General features: G+C 40.5%; 1 protein-coding gene and 1 long non-coding RNA gene across 4 annotated transcripts in view; one reads left to right on the top strand and one right to left on the bottom strand.

Annotated features, from left to right (window-relative positions):
- LOC144031301 (uncharacterized) overlaps nt 1–22724 on the bottom strand; it is a 169324-nt gene that overhangs the window by 98875 nt on the left and 47725 nt on the right. Inside the window, exon 4 of one of the 2 annotated variants that reach the window (XR_013287490.1) lies at nt 13019–13263. The exons of the other annotated variant lie outside the window; for it this stretch is intronic. This is a non-coding gene — a long non-coding RNA (uncharacterized LOC144031301). The remainder of the gene's footprint in view (nt 1–13018; nt 13264–22724) is intronic. 2 annotated transcript variants of the gene reach the window in all.
- The window catches only part of hs6st1a (heparan sulfate 6-O-sulfotransferase 1a), a 78414-nt gene that overhangs the window by 13412 nt on the left and 42278 nt on the right, over nt 1–22724 (top strand). The window lies entirely within an intron of this gene.

Genomic DNA, 22724 nt, shown 5'->3' on the forward strand with positions numbered 1-22724 from the left:
TTTATGAATAAAAGCATCTATTCATGATCTTTTCCGTGATGGCCGGAGAAGGCATGTGAACGAAGAGAGAAAGGCTGACAAGCGTGTTAATTGAATTGTGGGAAAAATGCAAATCTCGTCGTGGCTCTTTGAGATTGTGGGAGGAGTTTCATCCGATAGGGGATGCTAACTTTTACTAAGTGAATGATTGTGTTGTTTCAGTGTCCCTCCATGCGTCACCCTCTTTTTTTTTTCTTTCTTTCCACACCATTTTCTGCGCCATTTTCTGCGCATCACGCCATCGCTGGACGGAAGCGTTTTTGTCCACGATAAAAGCTTCGATGGCGATTCCATTCATAGAAAGACAAACGACGGGACGAGGGGGGAAAAATAAGGAGATTTTCATTCTGCTACACTTGTCTGCGTCGCTTCAGGGCAAAGCCTGTGTAGATCACTACAGCTTAGTCTGCCTCTCAAGTTTGCTTTTTTTATGTTGTGTCAAGCAGCGGTCGCATGCGCTGTGGCGTCTATCTTGTTGTTCACAAGTTGCTACCATGTTTTGACGCATGCGTTTTTCGGTAAACCACAGGGCTAAATGTGTACGCTGCGGCCGCGTTGCTTACGCAACATTGGTGTCCAAAGTTTTGATTCAGAAAAATGAGTAATTGAAGAGTGCAGTTGTTCAGTGCGTTTTTTTGGGGGTTTTTTAAAAAACAACATGCATCTTTTGTCATACAAGTTTGTTTTTTTGTTACGCAGCAACAACGGACGGATGAAGCAGTCTTGCCTATTTTGTTCACAGTAATAAACACTATTTTGGCAGGTCTATTTTAAACATGTTGGTTTCAATTGACCCTTGAACTTACTGCTATGTATAACACAAGCCTGTCGTGCCTCACCTCGACAGCCAGTTAATGATTGCACGTTCTGTAAACAACAGCGCCCAACCTTTTTGTTTGACGGCCCACTGCCCGGCATAGAAATAAATAAAAACAAATGATTAAAAATTAAGGTTAGCGACGATTAACTGATACAACCAGATAGGCGAAAGATATGGCTGTGTTGGTAGCAGAATAATAGAAATTAGGCAACAAGTAGGAGCATGCTAACAGTGCTAGCACACAGCAAAATCCCTCTACGTGATATCTCCTCTACTCTATTCTACATATAGACTAAGATGAAGTAGTTGTGATATTTTGAGTATGGGCATGTCCTGTTTCTTATGTATAAATTCTATACATATATTATTATTACATTTTATTTTCTCACCCTGTTCAGCCAGAAGTCGTTTATTTTTTTAATCCATCTCTAAAAATGAATACATTGACCTAATTTTTGTGTTTATTTTTACCGGCACATAAAGAAATAATACTGGGCATATGTTGTCATTTTATAAATTTGGGTTACAGTATTTATGATTAACATTACATCAACAAACTGTCACATCGCTTACACACACCGTATCGAATTGCATCGCTCCCAGACTGAACCGAATCATATTGAACCGTTTATTTGTCTCGAATCGCAACTTTCTGTATCGAGATGCGTATCGGCAGAGATTTCCAACCCGAGTGTGAGTGTACTCAGAGTTTTTGGCCAGGCCAGGCTATAGTAAAGAACATGAGACTGTTACCCTGTTGAATGAGGGTCATTGTTAACGCTAATCCAGTTATGCTATTCTTGGTTGGCTTCACCTCTTTGTCCCTCTCTGATCTGCCTCCTCAACCGACACGGATCTGTGGCACCAGGCCGCTCGAGATCGTACTTTTCATCCTTGTACTTTTTTTTTTTTTTTTACCATCATCCTTCACCTCTACTAACCCATACTTTGCTCCTCTCGCTTTCTCCCCCGCTGCTTCTTTCTTTTTTTAACCACTGTCAAAACTGCCACCGCTGTCATTTTGGGTTCCCAGTGTGTGTCAGCTTCCTCCAGAGAGAGGAAGTGATGTGCCAGGAAGTGCTTTTATCCGCCAAGTGATCTGATCCGATGTGAGATTGAGATGAGCGAGGGAGTGACGTCTTCTTCTGCTTGCCCTCGGGGAAGCGCATGATGGGAGAAGCCCCCCCACACCTTTTTTTGGGCAGGGATATCCAATGGACAGAACAAATATGCCAACCTTCTGGTGACTGCCAAATCACGAAAGCAATTCCGGAAAAAATAAAAAAATAAAGTGCCTAATGGTGTAATCACGATGTATGTAGATAGCGCAAATTGAACATTAATTGTGTTGAAGTGTGTGGGTAATAAAATAGGTTAAGTACTTTAGTAATTTATTGGTTTTTCGTGAGTTGGTTGGGATTTTAGCGGTGGTGACGTGCTCATTCCATGTTTTGTTGAAAACTCCACAAAGATGGTGACTGCTTTCTTTGCTAATGTTAACTTTCCGAGACCAAATACGTTATGACGATTTTCACCTTTTTTTTTTTTAATAGGATGGGAATCTGAGTTGTCCTCCTTTTAACTGTCAACGCTGTAATACCTGAAACCTGAAATATATTGTTTTTACATATTCATTTTTTATGTACTTGAACCTTACGAACCAAATGTGATGACTGCTTAATTACTTTGTGTTGTGTTTTTTTTTTTTAAATCTAACTTAAGCAAATGAAATCCTATTTATTATGATCTGCGTAAGTCCACATAAACAAACGTGATGACTTTGGAACAAACTTTGTAATTACCACTGTGGTGTTTTTAAATCAGACTTTAGAAAACTAAATTGTAGTCGTTATGATCTGCGTAGGTCAGCAAACATAATGATTGGGCGGGGTTCTAATTATATTTGTTTGTGTTGTGTTTTAATCATATGAAGACATAGTTATGATCAGTCCGCTTAGATCTTAAGACAACAAACGTGATGACTGACAAGAAAAGGTTTTAGGTTTGTGGTACTAAACGTAATGTAATTACCGTCATCTGTGTGCTGTTGCAAACACTTTGCTTTGCTCTCACCATCTATTTATTTATTGCTTGGCAACGATTTCTATTCAATGCATTTCCCTTCTTCTGTTAAATCGATATGGTGATGATTTATAGATGATTTTCTTCCACTATGTCAATCGTCACACCATCTATGTAAAGTGATACAGTACGATGATGATGATCGGTATCTGGATCATTATCATGATAGGGTATCAGTAGTTACTCTGTTAATCTAAAAGTTTATGTGGCAGACTTAATTTGTATGTGTGCCGACAGTTTTGTATTATCGACCAGAGCATCTGTGAAAGAAAACAAACCAAAACCTGCTCCCATTTTCTGAGCGAAAAGGCACAAAGCGCCCTTCGACACGACTAAACTCTTTTGATAAATCACAGTACAAGTCCACGGAATCGATAAAGATTATATGAATCATTCAGAATTTGCCTTGGGTTGCCCTAACAAGCACATAGATTGTCAATTTAGGATTTTAATAGGAAAGGAAAACCCCATCCCGCTGAGAATAGGCTATTTTCCCAGCCAGTGTTGGATCTATCATCTGAGAGGCTTCTGTGTATTCTAGTGCAAACACGCAGATGCTAAATCTCATTCATCCACCGCTCGTACGCTTCATTCCAAGCCATATATCTATTCATACAACCATTTTCTGTACAGCTTAGCCTCACTAGGTTGAGCTGGAACCTATCTCAGCTGGCTTTGGGTAAAATGTCGGGTACACCCTGATAATCGCGGGGCATATAGTGCATAGAAAAACAACCATTCACATTGACATTCACACCTGCAATTTTTGAGTCTTTAGTTAACAAAAATCATGTTTGGAATATGTGAGGAAGCTGGAGTATGGGGGGGAGGGGGTATGACTCACAAGCACAGTGTGAATAATACTGCGATCCATAGAAATGATGGCATTTACTGCTTTTATCCTGAGATGAAAACTATTAGTGTGGTTGCCTGTGTTGTCATGGCTATGGACGCGTCTTGCCTGGTCATGTTTAGCCCCGGGAGAGGGACAGTGGGCTAATTTGTTATATGGCAAGTATGGACATGTTTGTGCATAATTTAGTGTCTACATTCCATGAAGTGGATAATTAGTTAATAATCAGTAATCTACTCATGACTAACTTCTTATTTAGATCTTCATGTTTTTGTTTTGTCACTACAATGCAGCTGCTATGTTACATATTTATATGTCTGCATATTTCCATTCATGTTACTGGTGTGAGTCCCAGACACACAGCCACCAAATAGCAAGGACTGGGAAATTAATAAAAATTGGATCATCATTTCGATTTTGGCTTCTCACAGCGTATGTTATTCTCCTTCCCTGAGTGTGCTTTAAGATGTTTGATGACACCCAGTTGAAGTTTAGTGTAAAAGGAAACAAACAGCAATAAGAATCACACGCGTATTTAAATCCAAAACAAACAAAACTTTGTTTTACAGAAATTGCCAGCTTTCAATTAAAAACCCTATTGATGGGCTAGTAAGAATTAGCATGAGAATAGCATGGGTAAACACTACTGCTGCGATTGCCTGGCAACCAGTCCAGAGTGTACCCCGCCTACTACCCAAAACCAGGTGAAATAGGCTCCAGCACCCCCTGCGACCCTTGTGAGGAATAAGTGGTCAAGACAATGGCTTGATGGATTGATAAATACTACGGTGAGTTTTGAAATCAATGTTTATTAATCGGGATTTCAGTGTCAATCACAATAATCGTGATTATTATTTTTTTCTCATAATGGCCCTGCCCTACAAATCACAATGTTTGCCAACACAACTTTGCAGCCAACAGCCTCCAGGCAAATGCCTTTAAATTATTCTGGAGCGGGTGAACACACACGCCAAACTGTTCTTCGATGTGATGGAGTCGCTTTGAGGCAATGTGCATCTGAGTCATCCGCTATGAACTATAAGTGAAGACGAAGCACTTTAATAAGGGGCTCACTCTAACAGTCAATTATGAAATTCTGCTCTATGACTTGTGGGGGAAAATCAATTGTGTGGTCATCAATATATAATAGTATCATGTGCAAAGTGTTAGGTGGTGGGATATGTTGAGGCTTGAGTATTCCTCTGGAATGAATATTCTCACTTGGAAAGTTTTGGGAGAAAAGCTGTTGACATTTTAGCGTGTAAATAAAATTTGAGATCAAGTAGAAGACTTTGAGGGCTTGAGATTGAGATGAGACCAAGATGCACATTGCCTCAAAGTCCAGACAAAAAATTTGATAGGGCCCAGGCATTGAGGGGTTGAGACCCAAGAATTCGAGCTGTTGAGACCAAGATTTTGAGGGATTGAGACAGAGATAAAACTAACCCTTTCATGGCTCGAGACTGAGTCCAGAACGAGTCTTTAATGGGACCAAGAGATTGAGGGGTTGAAAGTGAGTCAAGACCCAAGACTGGCAGCCTGTGGCAGGTGTTGAAACCAAGAGTTTGTCCGGACGGGTTTTTCTTAATGAAAGAAATTGTCCGGTTTTCATTGTGCGACAAATGGTAGGCGGAGTGCACTGCACTGTTTATCGCTACGGGCAGACCCGCATTTACGTACATCAGTTAACATTCGAATATTGTCCTCGGCTGCAACGGTGGCCCAGAGCTTTAGCGAAGTGGTAAGGTGATGAGCTGCCGCACGGGAGGCAAAGGGTACGAACCCCGCTCATCCCAATTTATTTGCGGAGCAAAAAATGCGCTTAAAACATTGTGTCATAAACATTTTTGTCAAGTATTTTCGTTTCTAACCATACAAAGGAGGCATGCATTAAAATAGTTTGCATGTATAGCATCTTGGAGTAAACAGTATCATTTTTAAGTACATTAGTTTGGCCGAGTGTCCTCATTTTTTTTTTTTTTTTGAGGGGGGATGATGAAAATATGGTCACCCTAGGATACGTTGTACACTCGCCTGCCGACACACACATTTGTAATTTGTGTGTAGGTTTCAATTTACGACTGCCTGCCAACCTAGAGCTCACTGCACGTCACTGCTCGAGACAGGGTTGAGACCAAAAAAAGTTTCAGACCAAAAGGCGTAAGTAATTAAGATACGGTTGTTTGGTGGTGGAATGTGTTTTGAAAATGCACCCCAGAAGCATTGTATTGATTTGGTGAACACAACAAAGAACTGTGGGGGGCATCTGAACTCCCTCAAAAGGCAAAAAGCTCCAGGCGGTCCCTACAGACCCTCAAGGGCCAGTTCCAGAAAGTCAGGCAAGCAGGACACGAGCTGCTCCCTCCCCCCCTCTCGCTTACGTGATGCTGGCCTTTTTGCATGTTGAGCGCCACAATGCAAAATTGCAAATACTCTGAGGCACTCATGCAAAATTGCACTTTCCTCCCACACATACGCTCTGCAGTCCCTCGCTGACTTTATGGATGTTCACTGGTTGACATTTTCTCTTGTTGAATATATACAGACCGCACCCCACCCTTCTGCCCTTTCGCATCCTCCCCTTCCGTCCTTTCTCTCTCAGTCTCTGCCGTCTTTTGTGCCGCATCCCTTAACGCTTGACCAGCCGTGCCTCGACTCTTGACTTCAAAAGGCCACTTTATTCATCATTCACTCTTCAGAGAGAGCAGGGCGCTAAAAGAGAGGGAGGGGATTGAGATTGAGTGTATTAAATAACGAGGTGGGGTGGATAAGTGCATGAAAACGGGGCAGGAGAAAGAGAAAGGATCTGCTCTTTACTGTAGTGAACCTCTGCATTCACAAGAGTCACAAGAAAGGCCAATTTGAGACCATGTCTAGATCAAGAATTTGATGTGACCAAGATATTGTGCCGTGAAGAAGACTATTACTTTGAAGGGGTTGAGACCGTGAAAAACTTGGAGGGCTTGAATCAATCATGACCAAGACTTTGAAAGGTTGAGAGACCATGGTTTTGAAAGTGAGTTCAGTTTTAGATCAAGAATTTGATAGGTTGGGGCAGAGTCAAGACCAATACTTTCAGAGCTTAAGTCTGAGTATAGTCCGAGACCAGGGGTAGGCAACCCTGGTGCTAGAGAGCCGCAGTCCTGCATATTTTAGATGTCTCCCTCCTCCAACACCGGTGATTCAAACGATCAGCTCATCAGTAAGCTCTGGAGAAGCCTCATAACGATACTCACCTGTGTTTGAGGAGGGAGACATCTAAAACGCGTAGGAATGCAGCTCTCAAGGACTGGGGTTGCCTACCCCTGACCTAGACTTAAGACCAAGAATAGGCCATAAGGGTTGAGTCTGTATCAATGTGGGCATGTGACTGAGACCAAGTAGATTCCAAGACGGAGGGTTTGAGAGCATTTCAAGGCCAAGGCTTTGCGCCTTGCTGGGCGATCCAGCAGACCGAGGACGTTTTCTATTACATGCCTCCGGCGCGCACCTGACAATTTGGTGATCGAGAGTAGACTACAATTGGTGATCTAACCCAATTTTGGTGGATTTGATCGAGGCGCAGACATATTCTGCACTCCGCAGACATGTGTGGTGGGTGTCATCGTATTTATTCATAAATATTACTTTGAATCACTGTAGAAATAATTTCATTGGACAAGAAGATGGATGGATGGATGAATCTTACTCAAGGGAGTCTAGTGGGAATCTCAAGTGAATGAGGGGGAGCCCCGTTCCAGGGTTGGGGACCAAGTTGAGACAGACTTTAAGCAGCTGCGATATGTCAAAACTAAAACTTTGAGGGGTTGATAGACAGAGTGGACAAGAACCTGCATATAAAGAATCTAAAGTTTTTGACCTGAAAAATGTTTGATAACTTGATACCGCTTCCTTTTTCTGACTATCCTCCATCATTCCATCTTATCTTCCCCCTTTTCTTTTCACTCACTACAAAGCCTGCCAGTAATCTGCACCTGCCTATTGTAGTTGGCAGGGCCTTCTACAACATCACCTTTTTTGTTCACTGACATTCGCACTCGTCCCTCTTTTTTTTTTTATCCCCTTGACACATATTGCTGTTTTTCTCAGGTGGCTCGCTAGTTTACAGGTCATTGGGAATAGCTATTGTATCCCTTCTCAGCTGGAGTCCTGCTCATACTCAGCAACATGGGGAAAAAAAAAAAAAAAGTAGTATGTCACCTTCGCGCTTTGTGCGAGATGTACTTGGCCAGCTCACAAAAGATGCCTTGTTTACATGTGCGTCAGATTTTCAGGCTTTTCTTATGCTGTTGATATGTTTCTCTCCCTTTAATAATAACGGTTAAGCGGGAGTCTTGTCACGCTCCTTGTGCCTTTTGTTATTTTGCCATTTTGCTGGAGAAAAGTGTTGCTCTATGACTCACCATGCGCTCGAGAGCAGGTTTGGAACCTTTCACCCCGCCTCTGCCCAACCGGAGTTTTTGTTTATAGCTCTGTGGAAGTCCACTTCCTTTTATGAATACAGATTAATATCTCTGAGAGCAAAATCTAATTAATTTCTCTTTTGGTTCACTTCCCACATTGACCAGGCCTGTAAAGATCATTTGAATTTCTCACAAATTTTTCAGGAAGGGGATGATAAACGTCTTTCCTGGACTCACAACTTAATATCCCACAGTCGTTTTACTCCATCAACAGCTCAAAGAAATGTGATTTGCTGGCTTGCACTTAATTTAGATTTTATATATATATATATATATATATATATATATATATATATATATATATATATATATATATATAAGAACCTCTTTGGCCAGGACTCCCTTGAAAAAGAGGTTCTTAATCTCAACGGGACTATCCTGGTTAAATAAAGGTTAAATAAAAAAAAAAAAAAAATATATATATATATATATATATGTGTGTGTGTATATCACAACTGTTTGTTTATAAGACACGAGAGTCATTTTTTTTAAATACAGTATGTCCCTTCTAAAGAAAGAAATGGCTACATCCTGATACTATGTACTTATTTAGAGCTTTCTTCTGTGCAGGCGTCTTTGGCCGTGTGCCACCACATGCCAGCAGCCACAAGAAACATTGACATGATGCAGCTGTGCGTGAATCACAGGTCTTAATTGAGCTGTAGAGGTGTAGATTAGTTAATGAAACACCTTGTTCTTTTTCTTTTTGTTAAATCCTCCTTGCCAGTGACAAAACTGATGGACATCATCGCTTGTCTATTTGGCTGCACATGCAAATGCTGTAATGAGGCCAACACTTTGACATGATGAGCCCAATTTGAGAACAAGACAGAGTCAAGACTGTGACTTTGCGAACAAGACTGTCTTTGGGAACAAGACTGTAAGGAGTTGCGATCCATTCAAGACCAAGACTTTGAGGGGTTGAGATGAAAACAACACTCAAGGGTCAATCCCGATTTGAGACCAAGACATTGAGGTCATGAATCGAGACCAAGACTTTGAGAGATTCAGACCAATTCAAGAGCAAGACTTTGAGGGGTTTAGACCTAGTTTATACAAAGACGTTGACGGCTTGACTTGAGAAAAGACCTTGAGAAATTTAAACCACGGCTAGACCAAAGCTTTAAGGGGTTGAGGTCGAATCAAGATCAAGACCAAGACTTTGAGGGTCTTAGTCGAGACCAAGACTTTGAGTGGTTCAGACCAATTTGAGACCAGAACTTTGAGGATTTGCAACAAAACATAGAATTTCAGGGGTCAAGGCTGAGTTGAGACCAAGAATTTGAGGGCTGGAGTCGAGACCAAGACTTTGAGAGATTGAGACCAAGTCAAGGACAAGACTTAGTAGAGGGCTTGAGGTCCAAGCATAGATCAAGATTTTGAGGGCTTGAGTTGTGACCAAGACTAAGACGGTCTCAAACCAAGTTGAGACAAAGATTTAGGTTCATTCAATTCTCATTGCCTGTGAGAGATTTTTTTTTTCTTGTTTGCAGCTGCACATGCAAATACGGTAATTAATGACTAGCTGGCAGTGTCAATTATGTGAACAGATCAAGTCCAGTCAAAGTCCGGTGAGGAAAAAAACTAAGCTGCCACAGCTTGCCTCCACGACGCACACGGGACACATTAACCTTAACACAAGCCGGAAAAATATGCGGCGACCACTCAATAAAAGAAAATGTGGCGGGATGTGAGAATTATCCTCTAGCGGGCACGCAAAAAGCGGCAAGAGTAGAAGAGATAGGAAGCGGTTGTAGGTCTGAATGGGAAACGATGGATGCAGTGAAAAGGGATGTCAAAAGAAAAAGTTAGCATTCAAGCAAGTTTACGGTTTGAAGTGTGACAATTAAGCCCAATTCACACTGGCTGCGGAAAGGACGCGGTGCGTTTGCCGCACAGCTTCCGCAAAGACTGCAATTCACACCGCGTGCGTTGCGTGTCCGGAACAATTAGCCACACTTGCCTGTCACATCGATATGCTTTGTGGACATTATTTCTGGGACTTCTACCATGGCTGTTCTACCATGGGTAAGCACGTTTTGTGTTTAAATAGTGTTATTTTGTCATGTTTAATTTATCCCAAGCTCATTTTTTGTCTTAAAATGTCCGACTCATGTCATGTTATGTAGCTAGCTAGCTTCCCTCCCAAAAAACAAATTCGCAGACAGTTTTATTTTTGAAATATACCGGATTTACCTTGATGCGAGACGCCCGGCTTCCTGTCCGGCTTGTGTAATTTGTTCACCTTCATGAAATTCCGCATGCGGCGTCCGGAAAAAATAGAACACTTGCATCGCATCACCGCAGTCCTTCCGCACCGCACCGCAGCTGGTGCAAATTGACACGTAGACTTGAATGTGCTCTATCCTTGCGGCGTCCGTGTGGCCACCGTACCGAGAACGCACCGCGTCCGGTCCGCAGCCAGTGTGAATTGGGCTTTAGGGGTGCTACTAACAATTATTTGAATAATATCTGTTGAGTGACGCAATCGCATAAATAATATACTAGATGTATTTTTGCACATACGTGTTAGCCTGTGCGTGTGGTGGATCTTTTTTGACTTTGTGGATTATTTGTAGTAGTTCTGTTGATTTCTGTTGCACAAAGTAGCAAGTAGTTATCTCCTGCTTGTGGAAACGTGACACCCTGGGAAGTGAGTGATGCTATTTTTGTGTGGCACCACCACTGAACTCTAACCTTTTAATGATGCTGCAACAATATAATGCAAGAAATAGCGCGATCTTGCCCTTTTGGAGCCTGAAGAGCTTGAGAGTAAATAACACACACACACAAGGGGTGCATTATCCTGCCTGTTTAAACTTTCACTTATTCGCTGCATTATCATCATAACTAGGTCTACTTGTCATTTGCTTTGCAGTTGTCCTCTTTTCCCCGTTCTGCAATTAATTTATGCTTTCAGCAATTCCAGCCCTTTTTTGTTTTTCTATTTCCAGGCCCTTTTTCCCCACATACTTCAGAGAGGGTGGGGGGGCTTGTGTTGCTGGAGGCAGGCTTTGGCATGCAGACAAAGGGCTTTTTAGATCACACAACAGGCAAAAAGTCAAAACGCGTCAAATATTCAGAATGCGCTTTTATGAACGCAATCTGCGTGAGGTTCCAGAGAAAGGGCCTCCCCGCGCGGCGTTTGCTAAAAATTAACATTTGTTTTTCGTTTTGGGAGAACGGGGCGCTTGGCCCGCTCACAGTGTGCCGCTTTCTCGTTAAATTTGCCTTTTAAAGGCAGAGAAAGCCGCAGAGACAAACGGGATGTCATAAATAATGGCCTGCTGAGCTATTAATTGCATAAGCTCGACCTGTTTTTTTGCTTATTCGGAACAAAACAAGAATGCGCCTTTTGTGTTTGTTCAATTCTGTGCCGATGTGAGAATCATTGTTTTGATTGTTTGTTAGCAGAATTACGCTTAAAGGAACTACATAGCCAATTGGCATCAATATTTACAAAGGGGTGGAACATGAGACGAGAAAACCCATTTTTGATTTGAGAAGAGCTTTGTAAAATTCGGATCGAGCAATTATTTTAATTTATCAGCATTTCAGTCACAATGGTCCTGCCTGCCTCAAAATACAAACAGTAACTAAAGTCCTGTCTGACTTTTCAAAACAATAAAAAGGGTTCAACAGATGGCAAGGAGTATTTAGAATGCAAGATTTTATTAACAACCCATGGCAATCAGCCTAACCGATCTGCTTCGTAACCCTCGGGCAGACATGGTGCATCTTCTGCTTGGATCAGTGATAGGTTATCTTTTTTTTCTTCTTTTTTTTTTTTTTTTTAAACTTGCTGGCTGATGATCATGAAGGTATTTGAGGCACAATAGAAGCCCCTGCCCTCATAGAAAAGAATGATAACAGTCCAGTTCAGGGCCAGTATGTGACCTGCTAATAATTGTAAAGAGACAGCTGCCCATTTGTTAATACAGTCAATTTAAGTTATTCATGGAGATTAGGGAAAATTAAATATTATATATTTTTAAAATACAGCGGAAGTGAGGATGCTGGCATGTGTTAGCGCTTGACAGTTAACAAAAATACTAATTACTACTTTCCTATTAGCTATTTTATTGCAGTTTTGGCTCAGTGCAAACTTGATTTCATCTATTCAATTCTCCCCCTAATGTTTTTGTGCGGGTAGCAGGCAGCTAATCACATTTTTTTGTGGTAAACTCTTATTGACATTATATCCCTGCTTATTAAAAATTTTTGGAGTTTAAAAAATAAATAAATAAAAAGTGTAATTTGCTTAAAATCAATTATATGCCAATTTTCATTTTTTGCTAGCTGGCGAATAGCTGGCATCCTCTGTACATCAAAAATTGGCAAAAAATAAATAAATAAAATAATAATAATAATAATAATAATATTCAATGTGCTTCTGTATGGTAAATATAAATGAATTATCCTCCCTTTTCCGAAATTATTTTTTTTTTTTTGGTAAATATTTTGAAGTGAGTCACATCTTTTTCCAGGCTGCTGCCCCACCTTGATATAGGACCATGGCATTTGAATGCATCGATGCATATGCATGGCGCTACGCACGTCGGCTGTCAGCCTCTCTTTTGATTAATTTATCGTTGGTGAGAGAGAATAAAAGCCCCCCACCGCATGCTCACCTTCCACCGTACACGCATACCAACATAGGAAATATGCTTCCTGACAGCTTTGAGCTGCTGTGGGCGTCTCGCGGGAACGCCGGTCCCACGGAATTTCAAATGCCATCTCGCATCTCTCGCCATGTCTTACCTTTGCTCCCCTCCAATCTCCACACGCTCCCTCCTTTCCCACTCTTGTCATCTCCACCGTATCTTCCCCCCGTCCGTCTGATGCAAGCCGACAGATGCCAGCAGACTTCTATCAGGCATGGCACACACCCGCTCGCTTGTCGTTCGCGCCTCCCGTCCGTTTGTCGCCTCTCAGTGCAATTTCATTCGTCCCTCCTCCCTGCCGGTTTTACTCGACTCGCCATCTGAAGAGCGGCCGACTGCCACCTGATGGAAGATTTGTCCGTTATAATGAAACTGGCAGTAAATTCACTGGCCTAAATTGAATGATTTTTTTTTATCCCAATTATGATTTATCAGACTTCAATTTCAATAACCGATTAATCTGACGATTAATTTAAATAATATACTGCATCATAAATATGGATGTAACGATATCTAAACATCACGATACGATATTATCACTTATGAAGCTCACAATACGATAATTATCACAATATTGTGGGGATGTTGGCGATATTTAAAAAAGGTCACAATATTGTAAAACAAAAAAGAGCTCATACCAACAAAAAAGCACAATATTGTGCTTTTGTACATAACAGCAACCCATATAAACCACCTACAATCTCTAATAACAATATTGAGGCACTTGTTAATATGCACGCACACATTGAGTTCCTCCACACATTGACTCAGTTCACAGGCATATTACGTTCCAATCTGACAATTAGCGTAGATGCCAAAACATCCCTAATGAAAATTAAATTGCACTAAAAAACTAGCCACCAGAGGGTGCTAGAACTGCACAAATGGAAATCAACCTGACCTTTAACAGATGTGTTCCTTTTAAATATTGTGAACATGATGATCACGATATCACGATATTGCTCTTATCGTTACATCATAATAATAAATAACTTATTTTTGGTCCCTCACTGCTTACAACAACTAACATATTACAGGCTGAACATTTGACTGTTTTATACTACGTTGTCCTTTAATATTTGTTATTGTTACACAGAGTGGGGGGAAAAAATCTGTAAAAATGGGCCAATTTAAAGGGGCAGTGTGTAGAATGTAGCACCATCTAGTGGTGAACTAATATTTATTTAAGAAAATAACAATTTGAATTATCTGCCAAAAAAAAATAGCTCTGAATTGTCCCTGGGCGTGCTTGTGAGCGTGGATGGTTGTTCGTTTCTGTGTGCCCTGCGATTGGCTGGCGATTGGCTGGCAGTCCAGGGTGTCCCCCGTCTACTGCCCAGAGCCAGCTGAGATAGGCTCCAGCACCCCCCGCGACCCTTGTGAGGAATAAGCGGTCAAGATGATGGATGGATGGATGGATGAATTATCTGCAAAAAAAATATGTTCTATCATATCAATGTTCATTTTTAAAATATAATCGTAGGTCTAGTAATCGCTAGTTAGATTACATAGGTTGTGCCGTGCCTTAAATGTTTCGCCGCCATATTTCTGCTATGGATATCCGGCGAGGAACTTTGCAAGTGTAGTAATTGGTGGTAGGCTGTGTCGTCTCTGTGAGGCACCTACTTATATTGCGTGTGCTGCAAAATCATTGCATTCTTTTAGTTTATCACTGGATGGCACTAAAGCCTACACACTGTCGCTTTAAAAAATAAATAAATATGTATATACATTTACATTTTTTTGCCATCTTGGTGGGTTTACATGTCATATTTTCCTTATGTTGTAATGTGTAAATGTTTAAAAAACAAAAAAAAAAAAAACACACAAAAAAAACGGCTGACTTGCCAAATTGGAAATCGCTCATATTCGCCGCTTAATCAGTCATGCCTTTATAAATTCGCAAATAAAACATTTTCTAAATGATGTATACAGTACAATAAAATAAAAATAAATGAATATGTAGCAGCTTAAATCTTTTCTTTTTCGGAAAGTGCAAAATCCAAAGTTTGTCATCATAGAGCCTCTGGAAAATGGGGGGGTGGGGCAACAGCTGAGAATTCAAATTAAAGCAGGATTACTGCTTCTATGTAAAATTATCACACCTCAATTTGTAATTGATTGTACATTCCCAAAAATAAAACTCTGAACCGATAACATTTTCTTTTATAGTAACACTCCATTACAATAAGTCCTGCTATCAACATAGCAGCTAACCTCTGTTACATTGAGGTCTTGCTAGTTTCGAAGCCGCAAACTCCCTGCTCACGTCAACGCCGACAGATGCCAGCAGGCTTCTATCACCCGCTCGGTTCTCATTCGCGCCTCCCCTCCGTTTGTCACCACTCGCTTCAATTTCATCAATCCCTCCCCTCCTCCCCCGGTGGACTTGGATCGCCATCTGAAAAGCGGGCGCCTCCCACCTGGCGGAGGATTTGGAAAGAGACGAAAGGGGCGTTTGGGAATCACTCCTCTGTACTGTTTCTCTCTCCTACCTGTCCATCTGGTGGGCTCATCCGAGGGAGGCTGGGAGCTCTCGTTGTGTGTTTGTCTCTTTCTCCCCAGAGCTCTCATTCATTTATAATGAGGTGTCAAGCCATCCTCACCACCAACAACACCAACACCCCCTCAACACTTTTTTTTCTTAACACAGTCATGGATTTTGGCACGTTGTCTCCAAATCGGTCCCCAACATGTCATGTTTTCCTCACCTGCCAGTTTATACATCTGTCTGTTTTCTGTCCTGCCCGTCAGAGCATTTGTCTACAAAATAGGTCATTGTTCTTGTTTCGTTTTGTCTGTTCATTCCTTTGCTAGTTCGCAAGGAATTAAACAATGCCAGTTGTCACAGAGGTTCTGCCCATGTCCACAGGGATCATTTTCATTTTTAAAAAGTTTCCCAAAAACACGCCCACAGCAACGTTAAAACTCGTACAGGCGAAGTGTTCCAAGTTCAAGGATATATGTTCTGCATTGATAGCATTAGTTATTAGTGATTATTGATAGTCATTTTTAAAATAATATATTTACAGCTGACACACTATTTGCAGGTAATAGAAACCAGGCCGGCCCGTGAATAGCAAAAATATGCATAACTGACGCTCATTGAAATGCATTGCGGAATTTATTTATTTATTTTTAATGCATTATATAACTCGTTTATTCTCACTGACATTTAACCCAGCTTGAGCGTTAACTTTTTTACTTGGATGGTTTTTATGTTTACTTTTCTGTGCCTTTTACTCTTTTATTATTTTTTTAGTTTTTGCTATTTTTATGGTTGTTGCCTATTTTGTACCTTTTTCTTTGATATGTGTTTTGTTTTTAAAGTGCTTTATAAATAAAGTTTGATAAACATTTTTTAATTAATGGGCCAATTAATCTGTAATTCATACTTTTTTTCTGCCAAATAATAGCATTGCCCTAAAAAAAAAAAAAAAAAAAAAAAAAAAAATCCATATTGGAAAAAATGAAATTAAAATAAAATAAAGACTAATAACTAGGGGTGTGAATTGCCTAGTACCTGCCGATTCGATTCATATCACGATTCATAGGTCACGATTCGATTCAATACCGATTAATCCCGATACAAATTTATAAATCGATTGTTGCGATTTTATTTTTTTTTTACTCAGATTTAGAAAATACTAATCAGTATACATGTACATGTACACTGTAAGATTTGTATGAAAATGTATTATTTATTTATCTGAAATTTCAGTCATAACTGTGAGCCACTGTAGTTAACAAACAGGTTGTCATCTAACAGCATTGAAATTAAATATTACGGCTTAAAGTTCCATTAATATAACATTCGTCCATTCTTCAGGTGTGAACTCTACGCCTAAGTAAGACGTTTTGTTGAATATTTTTCCATCAAAAATGGATGTTTAAAAATCAATTTGGCCGTCTATTGAATCGATTCAAGAATTGTACACTGTAATATCGCCAAATCGTTTTTTTTTTTTTTTAACACCCCTACTAACAACATTAAGCGGAGGTAAATGAATGCTTTTTATACAGCGCTTTCTGGTGCCCGAAGCGCTTTACATTCACCCATTCATACACACAAGTGGTCGACTGCTGCCATGTCAACTGGGAGCAAATGGTGCTTCAATGCCTTGCTCAAGGGCACTTCAACATGCTCACCAAGGATAAGGATCAAACCCACAACCTCACGGATGGGAGACAACCACTCTACCACTGAGCCATGCCGCCCCTAGGTTGTTGTTTGTCTACTATTGCGTGCAAAACACTCTTGTGAATGTGGCAGTCTCCTCCACTTTTCCACCTGTTAGAGTGAGTGAACACAATTTAGCACCACTATTTGGGCTCTTAATAAATCAGAGTGTCAGTGCGGGTGGAGGTGAGCAAACCGTCGTTGTTTATTTAGAAGCTGATTCCTCTCATCTAGTATGTATGAGAATTCCAGTGGTGGATTTGCATTTAAAAAGCAAACCTTTTACTTTCAACATGTTTTGCCCGCCCCCTCATCAACATGCCTCGTTATTTACCCTCCATGTTGTCTGTTTTTTTCTCTTTTTCATGCTCGTGCACCGCCAACGCCTTTCTCTTCAACCTTTACTGCAACAGGTAAGACTTTTTTTTTTTTTTTTTTTTTGTCGCACTTGTTTGTCTTTGTGCTTTTTCACACATTAACTCGAGGTGGTACACACATACACGCTTTGTTGGTTTCACAAGCACTCGCAGTCTGAGCTCTTACACACTCACAATGCAAGTGTTGATTTGCTAAGCTAGTTAAACGTTAGCTGGACTTTTAGACGGGCCGAAGGTCTGCGTGTCTTTATTTGTTCGCCCCAGCAGAGTGTTTGTTTGCGTTTGCTCTCCCCCTGTTGGGACGTCTGTGTTATTCCAGGCGGGATCTTGACCCTTTTCCTTCCTTCCTTCCATTCATACTGCTCGTGGGCCCAGTTTGTAATTTTTCGACTTCAGTTTTTTTACTTTCTGCTGGCAGCTTCCATCCTTCCGGTCGCTTATCTCCTCTTTGCAGCTAAGAAACAAGCACCTGGGTCAACATGTGTGAATGTAGGGATAGTTCTGCACTGTAATTTTGTTTTTATTTTTCGTTTTTGTTTTTGTTTTTTTGTTGTTATTTTTTTAAGTAAAAGTCAGTCACATTTCCAGTAACTTTTAAATATCAAACAGTAAATTTGCAGTTTTAGAGCTGTTGGCTTTTAAACATTGAGGTACATTTTTTTTTTTATTCAACTTTTATGTACAATGAATTTGTGAAAATGATAGAAAATTGCTGGCTTTTACCGATATGTCTGCCATTTGTGCCGCATATACAGATCAACGCACTAACTAGGAACTAGTAGGGATGTAACGATAAGCGCAATATTGTGATATCGTGATATTAAAACTGCCACAATATCGTCGTCGTCATATTCATGATATTTAAATGCCACACATCTGTGAAAAAAAAGACAGTTTGACTACCACTTGTGCAAGTCTAGCACCCTCTGGTGGCTAGTTTTTTAGTGCAAATTAATTTTCATTAGGGATATTTTGGCCCCTCTATGTTTAAAATCTAAACTAATTGTCAGATGAAGGGGAACGTAATATGCCTGTGAAGCAAGTCAATATGTGGAGGAACTAAATGTTGTTTGTGCATTAACAACATAACATTATAATAACAATAATATTAGCATAACATTGATGTTATGTACAAAAGCACAATATTGTACTTTTATTTTAGTATGAGCTTTTTTTTTTTTACATAGTGACCTTTTTTAAATATCGCCAACCTCCTCACAATATCGTGATAATTATCGTATCATGAGCTTCATATCGCGATAATATATCGGGATGTTTGGATATCGTTACATCCCTACTAACTAATGACGAAGTGCTGCCTCTGTGAGTGAAATTACAATCAATGCTGTGTTTATGGAGTCCTGTGTGCGTTTTGGGATTCATTTTTCAAGACGAGCTCTGTCCCTGGGGGACATTTTTTTTTAAACACATAAACACATTTCAGTACAACAATAGACAAAGATAATGACACTCAAATATTGCCCCCAAAAATCTGTCAATTATATATCCTCTCTGATTTAAAGTTAATCTATTAAATAACAAAGCTAGTATTGTAAAATAATAAAATGTTGTTTTTTTTTTGTTTTTTTTTGTATTAATCAGCCAAATTATTGGTTATCAGAATTTTATCCTGCCAAATATCGGAATAGATATGGACCTCAAAAATCCATATCAGTGTGATTGCTAAAAATTGAGTTTTTCCTTGTCTATATCAGTCATCTACGGTTTCTTGTTTTCGGTAAATGCTCTGAAACAACTTGGGCAATTATGCTATGAGGCTAATTATATTTAGAAAACATCATTTTAATGCCAGAATTCAGGTGGAATTTGTCTTGTCTTGTGTTTCAATGAGGATTGTTTTACTATGGCAGAGGTTTGCACAATACTACAATCAGTTTTTCCCCCACTTCTGCTTTTGTTAAATGGAGTGCACTTGTATAGCGCTTTCATCTCCACCATATGGTGCTCAAAGCACTTTACAAAGGCTCACATTCACCCATTCACGCACACATTCATACACCAATGGGAGGCTGCTGCCATGCAAGGCGCTGCCAGCTCCGCAGGGGGTCAGTATGTTGCTCCATGACACTTTGACTTGGTCAAGGTCGAGGATCGAACCCACACCCATTGGTTGGGAGACGACTTATGCATATTTTGACAGTCACAGTCTTTTTTTTTTCGTTTCATTTTTTTCGAATGGGAGATGAGATCGGATTTTGACAGTATTGCTACTGAAAACATACAAATCCATATTTCCAAGTTAGCGCTCATTACGACTGATGCATCTTTGCACCTTGTCATTTATCATTTGATTTTGCTCTCATCTCTAGCTTTGTCGGGTTTTTTTCCTCCCCGAAGCACTCTTCCCTTTCACGATCTGTTCAGAGACCAGCGTCCTGCTTCCTCCCACACAACTTTAGGTGTGCGTGTAAGTGTATAGTCATCTGGATGTGTGCTTGTATTTGAGCTTATTCTCTGACGCATGGGAAGGGGTCCCACTGATGTTGTTTGTCGAAATCTGTGCCTCCCCTCTAAGAAAAAAAAAACAAAGACGATACACATTCCGTGTTTCTATGTTTTCCGCATCAAAACGATATTGCGGCAAAATGCAAAATCCCCACCGGTCAGAAGAGACATGCTAGCGCACGAATGGCGGACAAAGCAGGTCTTTTAGTATTGAGTTAACCAAGGAGACACCTTTTATCTGCGCAGACATTGAGGGCAATGAAAAAATGGAGCTCTAAAATGACCTTTTTTTAAACAAAATATAGAATATTTTGTACAATTAGAAATGTGTACCATGTTATGTTCAATAAATAAATAAATGTTAACACTCTTCCGTTTTAATTTGTCTTAGCAACTCAGTGTCCCATCACTGGTGAGCTATTTTTAGAACAGACCCGTGGGCTAATCATGTTGTCCTTGGGGCTAACTAGTATATGCTGGCACAATGTTTTTTTTTTGTTTTTTTTGTTTTTAAGGACAATGCACATTAATCAGAAGAAGAATAAGGAGGAAAAGTTAATTGGAGGCAAGCCACTCTTTCATATCGCTAGCTAGTAACTACTTTCCTGGCTGAGTAGATACCATCTATTGGAAAAAAGGCTAAACATGCACACTGCCTGTCACTAATGGGAGTCGTGGACACCTGTGGCCGCCCTTTGACAAATATCCCAAGGCCCTTTTTTCCTCCTCCCCCTACCAGCGCCGCCCTTTTATCATTATTTTCTTCACTCCCTTTCCTCTTTCTCGTACCTCGTGTACACCGGCCGCCGGGAAGGAGAAGAAAGGATGACCCAGATAGGCGGAACAAATGAAAGCGGCGAGAGAAAGAGAAGGAGGGCTGACAGGTCGATAGATTTACGGGCTGACACCTGTTTGGCGCCGGCGCTCCATCAAAACATTCTTTCCTGCGCCGCCTCAATTTGTCTTTTCCTCTCGCTCTCTGGGAACAAAAGGACAAGGGAACGGGAAGGGACAGATGGAAGGCGCCGTGCGGGGGGCCGGGGGAGGGAGGGCCGGGCCGTCTTGGCGTCAATTTTTTGTGTGCGTACGCCTTTACAAGAGAGGACCCTCAAACAGCATTATTAACTCATCTGGGTTTTGCATGAGTCGTCTCCCCCGTGTTGTCAGACAATGCACTTTTAATACACACGCACGCACACACAAAGCGATGCAGCGCGCCTTGACAGCTCCCCAGGCTCCGATCCTGGAAAGGCGAGACAGAAGTGTGCGGCGGAGCATGCTGGGGGAGAAGAGGAGGACCCGGACGTTCTTCTCGGAGCCCCCTAGCTCGGTTAATACTTAATGTCCCGGGCACACACGCACACGAACACCCACACAGACTCTCAACACAATCATACACACAAACCCAGGGGCAAAGATGCGCGTGCGCACGGACACACGCTCACTCACAGTACATCAAATATTCAAGAGCCCATGAAATAATTATGAACGTTGATGGAATGAAACTTGCTAATCTAACGGGAACGTATTCCTTTCCTTTTGTTGGAGAACAATAATCGCAGACTTGGGTGCACAAAACGCACACACACACACAAAATTTGAGATTCTTCCGAATTGTTGGCCATATTTTTTCCCCCCAGTTTCAAAGACAACCTGATGAAAACACACACCGCAAAATAAATAAAAATGTTGGTCAAACGGATTTTGCCTTAAAGGGATACTTGACTCATTGAACAATTCTCAGCAGTAGAAAGTTCATATTTTGTCCAGAATTAATTTGATAACTTCATTATTTTTCACATACAATTAATACCTTTAAAAACTTTATTTTTTTTGCCACTTGCTGTCGACTGAAGAGGACATCACCTGTGCTGAGGAAGTAAGTAACGACCAATCACGGCTCACATGTTTTCTTGGTTTGGTCAGCAACCTGAGCCATGATTGGTCGTTACCTACTTCGTCAGCACAGGTGATGTCATCTTCAGTCGACAGCAAGTGGGGGAAAAAAACAAAACAAAAACATTTTTAAAGGTTTTAATTGTATGTGAAAAATAATGAAGTTATCAAATTAATTCTGGACAAATTATGAACTTTTTACTGCTGAAAATGGCTCAATGAGTCAATATCTCTTTAAGCAGGCAAATTTTAGACTGAAATCACTGAAAAAGCAACGACTTATTTTTTTTCATTATTATTATTCATTGACCTGATTAATCTTTATTTACATACCTACCAGATTTTTCAGTTTTCCACCCCAATTGGACCTTTTGTTGTCAAAATGAAAATTCAACCCTCAATGCCAGATTCACTTAGCGACATGAAATCTGGTGGACATGTCTATGATGACTAGAGATGTAACAACACCGGAAATATCGTGATATTGCGATATTAAAGCTGCCACAATACCGTATATCGTTGTCGTGACGGCACAATATCTAATTCAACGTAGAAGGGCCAAAACATGCCAAAAAAAAAAAAGTAGCCACCAGAGGGTACTAGAACTGCACAAATGAAAATCAACCCGACTTGCTTTTAATATCACAACGTGACGACGAAAATATATTGTGGCAGTTTTAAAAGCAGAACATCTGTTCAAAAAGTCAGGTTGATTTCCATTTGTGCAGTTGTAGCACCCTCTGGTGGCTACTTTTTTTAATGCAGTTTCATTTTAACAAGGCATGTTTTGGCTCTTCTATGTTGCATTAGCAAGCAAGAACCTCCATATATACAGATATTATATTTGTATTTATTTTTTATATATGATATTTACATCTATCCAT

Source organism: Festucalex cinctus, chromosome 12 (genome assembly GCF_051991245.1).
Source record: "Festucalex cinctus isolate MCC-2025b chromosome 12, RoL_Fcin_1.0, whole genome shotgun sequence".
NCBI classification, from domain to species: Eukaryota; Metazoa; Chordata; class Actinopteri; order Syngnathiformes; family Syngnathidae; genus Festucalex; species Festucalex cinctus.